Source organism: Schistocerca gregaria, chromosome X (assembly GCF_023897955.1).
Source record: "Schistocerca gregaria isolate iqSchGreg1 chromosome X, iqSchGreg1.2, whole genome shotgun sequence".
Taxonomy (NCBI): domain Eukaryota; kingdom Metazoa; phylum Arthropoda; class Insecta; order Orthoptera; family Acrididae; genus Schistocerca; species Schistocerca gregaria.
The window spans coordinates 190,075,435-190,089,331 of record NC_064931.1 but is presented as its reverse complement, the minus strand read 5'-3'; the positions used below and the strand labels follow the sequence as shown (position 1 = coordinate 190,089,331).

Genomic DNA, 13,897 nt, shown 5'->3' with positions numbered 1-13,897 from the left:
AAAAAAAAAAAAATCAAACACAGCTGAATGTTACAAAAATTTCTATAAAGTGAGTGAGAAACATTTTTGCAGAGCCATAAAGACATTAAGAACTGAAAATAGATTAGAGTTTTGTAATTCAGAAGTTAACAAATTGATTAACCAACGTGGCATTTTGCAGGAAACAATGTCATATTGTCCACAAAAAAACAGACTCTTTGAAAGCAAAAATATAACTATTGGCAAGTTAACCAGGACTTGTATGTATGCAAGTGGACTGCCAACTGAAATTTGGACAGATGCTGTGAGATATGCATTTTCACACTCAAGTGGACTGGAACAAATAAAGAAAGGAAGTTGTGCCATGTGAGCTGTGGTTAAGGAAGAAACCAAGCTTAAAATGCTTCAGAACTTTTTGTGAAGAAATTTATGTCCATGTTCCTAATGTGATGTGGCCAAAATGGGATGCAAATATCTGAAACGGTTATTTTGTTTGTTTTGGCCAAAACAACAAAAGGTATTGTGTGTGGTTTTCAGACTGGTGACAAAATAAGACTTCGCAGAGATGTTACTTTTATAGTAAAATGGTGTAAGTATAACTGCAGCACATGTAAAACATCAACACCAGGAGCAGTGGACTTCTTTCCACGCAAAATTAAGTTATCATCTGTAGAACACAACCTTCAAAATATTCCTGTGATGCAGGATTTTACAGAAGTCTGTGAAAGGGTGAGATAATTATGCACATTCTAATGATATCAGTGAAAGAAAGTAGTAGCTGATGAAGCTGTCAGTCTAATAGGAAATATCAGTTAAGAAATTGCAGATCATTAAGACTGCTAGCAAGATATGAGACTCATGTATCTGTTTTAGGTATTGTTGAACCAGAAACATATGATGAGACATTTATATGCGATGAAATAGAAAAATAGAAAAATGGAATAAATGATGAAATTAATTGCTTGGAAGTTAACCAAACTTGAGCATTAATGAATTTACCTGCATCTTATCAATTCACTGATAAGCAATATGTGTACTAAATCACATATTCTAACAGTGACCATGCTTCACATTTTAAGACTAGACTTGTTGCTAGAGATTTCAGGCATGTTACAGGTACAGATTATCTGGAAACTTATAGGCCAGTGGCTAAGTTTGCCTAATACATATAGCACAACCCATTGTCACCTCCAGTAACTGTGTCTTGAACAATTTGATGTCTGAACTGCTTTTAGCAGAAAACATTTATATGAATCAATCAAAATCCATCAAAGATGGGGCTAAGCATGTGTGTAAACTATATGAAAGAGGATATGGCCTGAAAAAAGCTTCCATATGCTGGAAAAAACATTTTCCAGTAGTTTTATGCAAATCTGGACTCCAGCTAATGACTGCAGATCCGTGTGCAGTCACTAATCATGACACAAATAATCTATTAATCTTGACAGTAATGAGCATGATGGTCTGACAGTGGCTGAAGAACCTGCTATCGTTAACTTTCTTCTGAGTAAAGTATGAAAAAATTGTGTACCTACTTGAGCCTGCAGACAGAACAGTTAGCAGATGGTCCTACTTTTCAGCATCAGGAAGCCTATGCCATGAATATTCTATGTTGCTTCAGGCTGGAAGATACTAATCCCATAATAGTATCTGCAGACCATAATCAACAGATGTGTGCCAATATGCATAAAAAGGGACAGAAGGACATGTCCAGAGTTCCATGTAGGCAAGCCGTGTGTAGTCCGATGCATTTGTTGACAGGAACATAGCCAGACATTACTTTTACAGTCAACAATTCCAGTCAGCATCTTGAGAAATGAAAATTCATTGGATTACTGTGAAAAGGATACTGGAATAAGTTAAAGGCATTATGGACTATGGACTTCAAAACAGGAAAATCACATTCATAACTACAGTGATGCAGACCATAATGGTGATTTGTAAACTAGGAAATCCATAACTGGTATACTGTTAAAGCTTGGTGTATTCATGATTACATGGGGTCCCACAGAGCAGAAAGTGGTAACACTTTCAACAGCTGAGGTTGAATACATTTCAACCAGTCAGACAATGAGAGAAATTGTTTGGCTGAAAAGTTTACTGATTTACTAACTAAACCATTAATACTAAACACGACACTTCGCACATTGGTGAAAATTCTCAACATCCAAATCATCCAGAACATTTGTGAGAGGCTTCTAAACATGTGATAATTAATTTGAATCCCCTTTGAGTGGGAGTGTTAACAACATGTTGAAAAAAGTCAAAATTTATTTGATATACTTGTAAGAAAGTCAGTGATTTGTCTCCTTTGGTTCTCATGAATGTTTGCTGTGTAGATTTTCCTTGAAGCCCAATGTCTTTGTTTTTTTTTTGTTGTACATATCTGATCTTTTCCGAGTGCCATGTGTGTAACTGTGTATCAAATAAAATTCAAGTTCATCATGTTCATGTATTATTTGTTAATGCAGAAATAAGCAGTTCCAACACACAGCTTTTACAATATGGTTTGCACAGAGAGCAAGTTGACTTCTACTGTATTAATGTATCTGATATTTATGCTGGATAGAGGGTAAATTGTTTATGAACAATAATTATAACAGCTTAAAATGTGAATGTGAAATGTCATCTTCTGCATGACTGGAGATGAACTCAAGATATTTGTGACATTCTTGGCTATTATAACACCACTTAATGCAACATGATGGAAAACAGTAGAAATTAACACACAGGCTCAGTTCAGACGAGAAATGTCTCACTGGTGACCTGATCTTGCCTATTAGGTCATTGGCCGGGAGACCCCGTGCGGGGCAGGTCCGGCCACTTTAGTGCAGGTCTCATTACATTCAATGCCACTTTGGGCTACCTGCACGCTGGATGGTGATGAAATGATGATGAAGACAGCACAGCATCCAGTCCCAGAGCAGAAAAATCCCCGACCCAGCCAGGGATAAAACCCAGGCCTGTAGGATGGCAGTCCATCACGCTGACCACTCAGCTAGCGTGATGGACACTTTAATGAATGAGAAACACCAATCGCTAAAATTGACTATGGCAATACATCTGATATAAATGAAGTTACTAAGTTCATAATTTTACCTGTATAAATCCTCCCACTATATGGTTATGTGCAGCAACCATGTTATACCTTCAGTAGTAAAAATCAGTCTAGGTCACAAAAATAGCATAGGGTTTACTGAGGCATTTCAAATTTTTGAGGCATCATCAGAAATTGTATAGGAACTGCTGGTGATGCATTAGTCATAAGTAGTTGAAACTTTTGGTGTGCACCCTCAGTGAAGGCCTGCACCTATGACTAAATATGGCCACACTTCCAAGTTTGACACAAACATTGATACATGTATACCAACATTTGTATCAAGCTTGTGAATGTAGCCATGTCTAAGCATAGCTGCATGCCTTCACTGAAGGTGTACACCAAAATGTGTAATTCACAGTTCCTACAAACTTTCTGAAGATGCCTCAAAAATGGCAAAACAAGTCAATAAAGCTTATACCGTTTTTTCTATCTAGACTTTGTTTTCCTACTGAACATAATCTTACTATTAAAAAGTGAAAGCTTTCTGCCCCAAATATTTGTATCAGATGCAAGATAATGGACAATAAAATGTACACATTGCACTTGTAAATGCACTTGATGACAAAAAAAGATGAAGTAACTACCAAATGGGATGGAAATCAGTAGATGTGATGTATATGTACAGGCAAAAAAAGACTACAATTTCAGAAATATTGGATGGATTTATTCAAAAGAACAAGTATTACAAACTGAGCAAGTTAATAAAGCATTGGTCCACCTCTGGCCCTTATGCATGCAGTTATTTGGCTTGGCACTGACTAAGAGAGTTGTTGGATGTCCTTATGAGGAATATCATGCCAAATTCTCTCCAACTGGCACATTATATCATGAAAAATGCCAAGCTGGTTGGAGGGCCTCCAAACATTCTCAATTGGAGAGAGCCCCTGTGACCTTGCTAGCCAAGGTAGGGTTTGGCAAGCATGAAGAAAATCAATAGAATCTCTTGCTGTATGTGGGCAGGCATTATCTTGCTGAAATTTAAGCCCAGGATGGCTTGTAAAATATCATCACCATACCGCTGTAATGTAAGGATGTCACAGATTACTACCAAAGGTGCCCTGCTATGAAATGAAATAACACCTCAAACCATAACCTCTGGACATTAGGCCGTATGCTTGACAAAAGTCAGAGTGGTATCACACTGCTGTTCGGGACATCTCCAGACACATCTTTGCTGGTTATCAGGGCTCAGTTCAAAGCAGACTTATCACTGAAGACAATTCCACTCCAGTCAGTGATATTCCAGGCCAAAGATCTGACTGACCCTGAGCACATGGCCTGACAACCAGGAGTGACTGTCTGGGATACTATTTCTTTTTATAGCAGGAACTCTTTGATTGTGATCCACGATACCCTTCCAGCACAGCAGTATGGTGACAATATCACCCTTTGTGGCAAACCATCGTATGCCCTAAGAAATATACTATTTATTGGGTATACAAACCGAAATATACTTCCGGACATTTAATTGAAACCATCTGAACAGCATTACCAGCCATTACTTTAATTTTTATTGCACTCGGGACTTACATTTCAGCAATAAAATGTCCACCCTCATATGGTGAGAGTTTCTACTGCTTGTCTTTGTGCTTGCTAAACCCTATCTTGCCCAGCAAGCCTGCTGTGTCTTAGATTAGATTAGATTAGATTCGTTTTTCGTTCCATAGATCCATGCTGATGAGATCCTCGTGGATGTGGAACATGTCAATATATTTTTTTTAAAAAAAAAAAGCTGAAATAACAATACTAATAGTAAATACTAATAGTATGAATATATACAATACATCATTTGTTTCTATTAAAAAAATCGTCAATGGAGTACAAGGAGTTGGCCACTAGTAAGTCTTTCAGGCTCCTTTTAAACTGATCTTTATATGTAACTAAATTTTTTATGTTTGCTGGCAAATTATTGAAGATGAGTGTTCCTGAGTAGTGGACCCGTTTTTGAACTACAGTAAGCGCTTTTAAGTCCTTGTGCAGATCATTTTTGTTCCTGGTATTGTAGGTATGAACTGAGCTGTTTGTTGGAAAAAGAGATATTTTTTAGGACAAATTTCATTAAGGAGTAAATATACTGAGAGGCAGTAGCTAGTATACCCAGTTCTTTGAAGAGGTTTCTACAGGACGTCCGTGAATTTACTCCACGAACAATACGTATTACATGCTTTTGGACTCTGAAAACTTTTGTTTGACTTGAAGAGTTACCCCAAAATATTATACTTTATGACATTATGGAATGAAAGTAGGCAAAGAATGCAAGCTTTTTCATTTTTATGTCACCTATGTCTGCTAACACTCGAATTGAAAATACAGATTTGTTAAGGCATTTCTGCAGTTCTGTGGTGTGCTCCTCCCAACTGAATTTATTATCAAGTTGTAATCCCAGGAATTTAACACTGTCTACCTCTTCTATCTGCTCTTCCTCATACTTTATGCATATGCTGGGTGGAAACCTCTTACAGGTTCTGAATTGCATATAAGGAGTCTTTTCGATAGTGAGTCTTTTCGAAGTTTAATGTCAGTGAGTTGGCTTTAAACCATTTATTAATATCCATGAAAATATCATTAGCATTCTATAACTACACTCAACATACTATTTATTGCAATATTTGTGTCATCTGCAAACAAAATGAACTCTGCTTCTGGCAGTGTAACTGATGAGAGATCATTAATGTACACAAGAAAAAGCAATGGCCCTAAGATGGATCCTTGAGGGACACAACATGTTATTTCTTCCCATTCTGATGATGACTGATGACTTAATTCACTAGTCCCTTGCATTGACTACCTTTGTTTCCTGTTAGCAAGGTATGACTTGAACCATTTTGCAGCACTGCCCATGACACCATAGAATTCTAATTTATTTAAAAGGATGCTGTGGTTCACACAATTGAATGCCTTTGACAAATCACAGAAAATAACTGCTGCTTGTAACTTGTTATTTAATGAATTAAGTACATTTTCACTCTATGTGTAAATAGCCTTCTCGATATCAGAACCCTTCAGAAATCCAAACTGTGTTCTTGATAATATGTTATATGCGGCTAGATGGTTGAGAAGCTGCCTGTAAATTACTTATTCTAAAATTTTTGAGAACGCTGCAAAAGTGAAATCGGTCTGTAGGTTGATGGTATCTCTTTATCCCCTTTCTTGAATAGAGGCTTTACATCTGCATATTTTAGCCAGTCAGGAAATCTCCCAGTTATGATTGACTTAGAAATGTACTAAACTCACAAGAACATGCCTTAATTAACTTTGTTGATATTTCATCGTAACCACTAGAATGCTTTGTTTTTAAAGATTTTATTGTGGAAGTTATTTCTTCTTGTGAAGTGAGTGACATATTCATGTACCTGAAGCTATTTGTAAAGACTAGTTTCAGATATTCAAGGGCATTATTTACTGATCCTGACAATCCCATTCTATCAGTAACGGATATAAAGTACTTGTTAAATAGATTTGCCACACTATGCCCATCAGTTACTGATGTGTCATCTACCCTTAGTGCTATTTGCTCATGTTCCTTTCTGGTTCTACCAGTCTCATCTTTCACTATATCCCATATTGTTTTTATTTTGTGCCCTGACATTGCTATCTTCTTCTCGCAGTGCATTTGTTTAGATGTCTGAATTACTTTTTTAATATTTTACAGTATTCCTTGTATTTAGCTAAATCATCAGTATTGGAGCTATTCTTGGTTAACAGATACATTTTCCTTTTTGTCTTACAGGAAATATTTATTCCTTGTGCAATCCATGGTTTTATTATAGACTTCTGTTTAATTTGAGTAACTTTTAGAGGAAAACAGTTTTCAAACATGGTACTGACATTGTTCATGAATGTGTTATATTTTTCATTCACGTCATGAGCACTATAAACATCTTTCCAGTCCATATCTTTGATCAATTTTCTAAAACACTCAATTTTTGGTTGATTGACTACTCTCCTGTACTCAGATTTAGCAGTCTTGATAATCTGCTTAGAATTTACATCTAAAACAAGGAGCTGCATGTCATGATCTGATAGTGCATTTATAACAGGTTTTATGATACGATTTTGTTCCTTTGATTTGTCTATAAAAATGTTATCAATGGTTGTCCTTGAGGATTTAGTGATCTTAGTTGGAAAGTTTACAGTGTGAGTTACATTGAAAGACAACATTAGTAACTGCAGTGAATGTTTACTGGAAGATTGCATGATAAAATCTGTATTAAAGTCGCCAGCAATCAAAATTACTTTGTTTCTTCCTGTTAAATAACCCAAAAGAGTTTCTAGATGATTTATGACTAGATTATAATTTCCTGCAGGTGCTCAGTAAATAGTTACTATTATATAGTATCTGTTATTGACCTCTACTTCTGTTGCACATGCTTCTAGATGCTGCTCTAAACAGAATTTATTAATGTCAATCTTCTTGAATTTATGGCAGTTTATAATAAATGTGGCAACTCCTCTTTATTATTTCGAATTTTCAACTAAAAAATAAAATGAAATGAAAAAAGGCTATGATACAAGAGATTTAACTGTATAATGGAGCATGCTGTAGGAAATTGTTGATACTGAAAATCAATAACTAACCCTTGAATGGATGCAGCATTTTTCATAAAATGAATGGCCATGCAGCATACTTTTTACACTTGTAAAGAATACCTGTTTTTATGTTACCAGGGTAAACACGTATGAGCTAAATCACAGTTTAATCTTAGTTTAACTAAAAAAATGATAAAATAAACATATATTATATGAACTAAATCACTGTTTAATCAACAATAATGAAATAAACTTTAATTATATCACTGTGTTGCTGTGTACAAGTGCTACCCCACAGCAGTGACCCACTCAAAGCATTAAACAACACAGTGGCATCATATCCCAGTCAACCACTTATTCAATTACCAATTTTCACATAGACAACAGCCCCATCATGGGATTGTGCTGCTAGCTCATAATCTGGATCATTTCCTTACATGGATCATAAATTTTTTGGCACCTAGTTTGTTGTTTATTTTATGTTGCTACTGCTCAGTTTGACACATGACAACACAACTTCTCACTGAATTAGCTGAAGCAATAATGAAGGAATAGGTATGCCCATGCAAATGTAAAACAATAATGGAATGGTACAAGGTAATGTTATTTGTGATTGATGTACTTTATACATGGGCACATCCAGTTGTGGGTTAATAACAATCTATAAAATATTTAATGTAATACCACTCAAGTTTATGAAACAGTTTTTAAGGTCAGTATACAATACCAACAAAAAAAGGCAAGCACCCAGAAGTAATGGATGAAATGCACAAAAACTTCACAGGTTGAGAGAGTATGTGATGTTATTTCAGTGTACAAAATCATTTCACATTTACGAAGAATATTGAAGTATGAAACCACATATCAGTGTGATGTTTCACTCCCTCTGCTCTCAATGCATGCTTTGATTCAGTTTGGAGGGGTATCATCAAGCTGTTTTATCCACTCCTAAGGCAAGCCGGTAGTCAACTGTTGTAACCAGTCCTTGACACCCTGAGTACTGGCACTGGAAGGGAGTTTATGTCCAAGCTGGCCTCACACATGTTTTATCATGGATAGATCTGAGGATTTTGTTCACCACAGAAGTGCCTCAATGTCAGGCAGACAGTTCATAGAGATACAGACCATTTGTGGATGAGCATCTTTCTGTTGAAAATAGCACCATGTTGCTGTTACTTAATGGGTAACACTCAAGGATGCAGGACATCCATGACATATTGTTGTGCCATCAGAAGTTCCCTCTATTATCACCAGCCATGGATAGAAGTCATACTGATGGTTTACCATCATTGACCCCAGGAGTATCACTACTGTGCCTCTCCAAAACATTGGAAGAATGAGACCTCTCCCCATATCACCAACATACTCATCAATGATGGTCATCTGTTAGTGTAGAGCCATGATTCATCATTAAATGCAATGTGATGCCATTAATCATCAGTTCATGCTTCCCTGTCATGGCACCACTCCATACAGAGCTGTCTGTATTGTGGTGTTAATGGCAACCCTCACATTGGATGGTAACTTCCTAGTCCAGCTGTTGCTAGTCTCTGACCAGTGATGCAGTATGACACAGAATGTTTCAGAGGCATCAGTTTGCAGGTGCAGATGTGAACGGGTGCACAGTATAGTAGTCCTTCATTGTGGTGGTCAAGTGTCCTCAACTGGAATTTTGATGATGAGTGCAATCTGACCTTGGGTCATCGTCACACCCAAATGATCCACAAATTTGGATATTGCATGAGTCAACCTGCCAACCAAATGGACACGTGCAATGAGGCAGTGCTTACAACACTGTCTCACATGAGTATGCAGCATCTTCTTGTCTTTCACAGTGATCACTCTTCTTCTGACACTGTTCACACATTGACCTGGTCTGGTAGCAACACTAAACACAAACAACACTAATGCACTCTGGTGGCCATTCTACCTGCCACTGAGAACAGCAGCTCTAATCATTTACATACCAGTTGATGTTATGTATATGTAGGCAGTTACATTAACATCTGAACATGTCTTCTGGGTGCTTTAATTTTTTGTTAGGCAGTATGCTCATCAGAAGCAGTGCAAGCTACCATCGTGAGTCAGTATTACAAAACAAAGTCCAGTCCACAAAGTATCAAAATTTTGCTTATGACAGATTCCACGATATTAGCACCTGCACCAAATCAGTAGCACACTGGCCACACAATCCACAGATCACACAACTGACTCAGACCAGATCTGGGCTGGTTTACAACAGGTTTAAGAAAAAGGTGTGGCCAAACTTTTAGAAAACATTCCTGACATGTAGAGGAAGAAAATATGTTATAAGGACATGGGTCTGGAAATGGTTTACTTCCATGTCAGAGCTCAGTTCCTACCCATGTCTGGCATGGGCAGCCTTGAGTGCATGAGGTCTGCTTGCTTGTGTATATAAATTGTGTATGTCTCTCTTTTGCTGATGAAGGCTGTGGCCAAAAACTTTATGTAAGTGCCTTTTAATTGATCCTGTCTGCAACTTAATGTGTCTTCTCTATGGTAAGTGGCAATATGTCTTTCCCTACATTGTTGTTGTTCCTGTATGTATGGTGAATGTTTCCTGAAAGTTTTTTTCTGTTACACCCTGTATCCTGGATTCTCATATGGTCTCACCAGAAGGCACTCCTGACAATTATTACCCCTTGGATAGTTGTGCCACAGTGATCAACAGTAATGTTGCATCAGCTGTTCAGTTTTCATAATGACAATGGGTAGTGCCACTTAGGTTTGCTTGTTCTGCTCCTATTTATCATCATCATTTTCTACTTACTGCTGTGACTTCACTCAACATCAACATAAGTCCACTGTTGACTTCGATATGGGTGTCTACTGCTTCTTCATGTGTGTCATTGTATGACTTACACCCCACAAAATGTGCCAGTAGTTATTATCTTTCAAATAGATAATTATTTTCTTCCAAACGGACATCTTCCTCTCCGTGAGGCTGTATATAGCCATTGATAACTTGTCTTATTGATATTTCAAACAGTCATGTAAAATGTGACATTGCACCTTTTTTCCTAACCTATTGTCATCCACACTTCCAGTGCTCAATAAGACAATTATAAGACTGCTCACTAATAATCATTATGCCATGTGCCAAGATTAATAATATGTTGTGTGCATACCAATATACGCATTTTTGTTTCAGGTAGATATTTTTGAGTGCTTATTTGTTATAATGTTCCACAAGCATGTTGGTATGTTTTGGTGCAGGTGGAACAGAACACAGAATGAACTTACATGTTGAGAAAAATCAATACCAGTCTGTCTCATATTGTGCATATGTGATGATGATAGTAAGCTTAGTTATATGACAGTGTAGCTGCTGCCATTTCAATATAATCGGTACACATGGTTGTAACATATATTTCCAGTGGATGGCAATGTAGATACCAAGGAGGTCACTCACACTGAGTCATCTCCATCTGTTTTGAGGAATAGTTTAGAAATTAAGTGAATTCTTTATGTATTATGTAAATTGTAATATCAGTGCAATTGTGCTTGTCTGTGCTAATTACACATTTGTTAATGTACTGTATATACTACCAAAAACTAAAAAAAATAAATTATTGTGTGTTTCTTAAAACACAAAATTGGTGTAGAGAAGTCCCCATTGCATCTTGCAGAAGTGTTGCACTATGCAAACTTGACACTCCAAAGACCATGTGCAGTATCAAAATATTGGATTAGAAACTGAGAGGAACTACATTCAAACCCTTCTTCAACCACATCCTGTCTCAAAGAATGGAATTCTTTTCTCTTGCTGGACCATATGCTGTACAATTAATCTATGGCAAGCTAAAACTGTGTGCTAGACAAGAATTCAGACATAGCTCCCTTGAACAGTACTCTTCTGATTGAATAGCATGTGTATGTGTCATGGACCCAAAACTTCAACTCACCATCCTTTCCTCCCCATTACTTACATTCTGCAAAGCAGTCCTCCTATGAGTTTGTGGTATAACAATGATAAAGTGAACATTGATAAAATGAAGACTACCTCAGATTCACAGGTGTAAATGACAATGAAATTACTTAACTTTTATCAACACATGTGCTGTCTTGATCATTTGCAACAAGACAAAACTGACTGACCCACAGTAACTCAAATCCAGACGCCTTCTTTTCATTTGTGGTGCTCTTCTAATTGAGTCATCTAATCATATATCATTTACATTCCCAAAGCTTCAAATCTTCATTAGTTCCTATTCATTCCTTATATTATTGTTGAAAATTTCTGGATTGTTTAATTCAGGATGGTCATAGTTAACTGTTTCTGTGTTTATTTTGTAAATTGAGCAGTGCTCTGCCCAAAGAGAACTTCTTGCACATTTCATATTATACATTAACAGAAAAAATTGGGAATTAGGATTTGTAGAACTGGTATAAGATTCATATCCTTCAATAGAGCACTGTTTCCACAATCTTTCTCCAAAATAGTGAACATTTGTTCCTTCAAACTGAAATACTTTTCAGCAAGGAAAGATTTTAAGTCCAGAAGTCTTTTGCTGTGGCATCCTTGTATTAGAGATGCAGTGTGTTCTAACTGTCAGTTGTGGACTATTACTCAACATTTCAAAGATTATCTCCATATTTTTTGTTGCAGTAATGTCTTTTTAGTAAAATCTACTTCTGACATTCAGTCTACTGTGCTGCCTGCTGTAGATGACTAGCATTTGGATAATTTTTCACGTAACATTTTCACATAACAAGACAGTGTGATGTGCAGATGGTGGGAAATCAGTATGATAGAGGTGACTCAAGAGTGCAGCAGAGCCTCCATTCTCATTCGGAGAATATTAATTTTATAAAATTTTCATAATCAACAAAACTAGGGTGAGAACATAAAACAGGGATACACCCATTTTCCCTGTAATAATGAGACAACTGATGAGACAATAACATTGTTGGCTGCATTTTACTGACTGAAGTAAAAAAAATTGTTTTTCAGGCCCTGTCATCAAGAAACAAACATTACAAGAGGGATGTTATTGGCAGTGACAATGAAAAAGTTGTGTTCTTTGGCACCTTGGACCTGCTGATGTTTAAATGAAATTGCTTATGTGTGGCTATTAATGTTGAAAATATAAATAACACAAATAGATAAATTAATAAGCTTCAAAAATAATTGAAAAGTATTCTAAAATTGTAAAGACACTATAGGCATTACACAATAGCTTATGTTAATTTGTTAACAATTCTTGGATATATGCACTAAAAAAAAGCAATGTTACAATCAGATTTTGGGTTTATTTATTTTCATGATAGTACCTTCAATATACTCATTGCTACTAACAACATTATGATTCCCCCATAGTGAGACTGTTCCATCTGAATCAAATAAAGCAGCATCAAACTGAATTACATGTAAGCTAAGTTGATCTATAACTTGGCACTACTGCCAAATGTCATTATACAAAATGGGATTCAAATGTTACTAGTATCCTATGTTCCATGATTAAGTGTTGCAAATGAGGCACCTTTTTAGCTTATATTATGTGACACAAAATGCACTGTGTCACATGAAGTTTACTTTAACACTCCTTTGTTTTTCTACAACTGTTAAATGAATGTTGCCATATTTAATGTAAACACATTTCATTGTACATATACACCAGTAAAAAATTAAAATAAATAAAAAACCAATTAATTATTTTCCTTTAAACAGTATCTCTACACGTACTATAGTTAGAAGCTTTCTTCCTCATTTTTCCTCAGTCTGCACTGTCAATCAATAAACTACACTTTTAAATGACTTTTTTTTCATAAATAAGGTGGAATCGGATAAATACCAAAGTCTGTCAAAGAAATATAGATGAGTTGTTTTAGAAAGAGGTAAACTGAGTTTTTGTAGAGTCTGTAATGCACTGACAATCATCCTGAAATACTTGGAATTGATGACTGAAAGATAGATATGGGCTCACTTTTTTTTAGATATCCCACATTACATAACAGTTTTTAACTACAGTTCTATAAGTTCTGGAAGCAGTTCTGGGCTCAAACATTTTAATGCTCTCTAAACTCAAGATGCGTGAAATGGTTATAGGATTTTCCTTTCATGACATTAAATATTTTTTACTATGTGTTTACAGAATATTTCTGAGATATGCTAAAGCATAGCACAGCTTCTACAGGAGAAGAAAGAGAATAACTACTGTGTCACACTAAAACCAACTACAATACATTAAATATCAACACGTGTGAGGGCTCCAGATCTACAATGAATCTGCTGTTTTATGGACTTTAGCAAGAAGGTGCATGAAA

The 13,897-nt window shown here is 36.2% G+C and overlaps 1 protein-coding gene across 1 annotated transcript in view; it reads left to right on the top strand.

Annotated features, from left to right (window-relative positions):
- The window catches only part of LOC126297964 (putative ammonium transporter 3), a 259,770-nt gene extending 247,075 nt beyond the window's left edge, over window positions 1-12,695 (top strand). The window contains exon 11 of the mRNA XM_049989281.1: window positions 12,585-12,695. The gene's annotated coding sequence lies outside the window, so the exon portion shown is untranslated. The remainder of the gene's footprint in view (window positions 1-12,584) is intronic.
- Window positions 12,696-13,897: the final 1,202 nt, after the last annotated feature.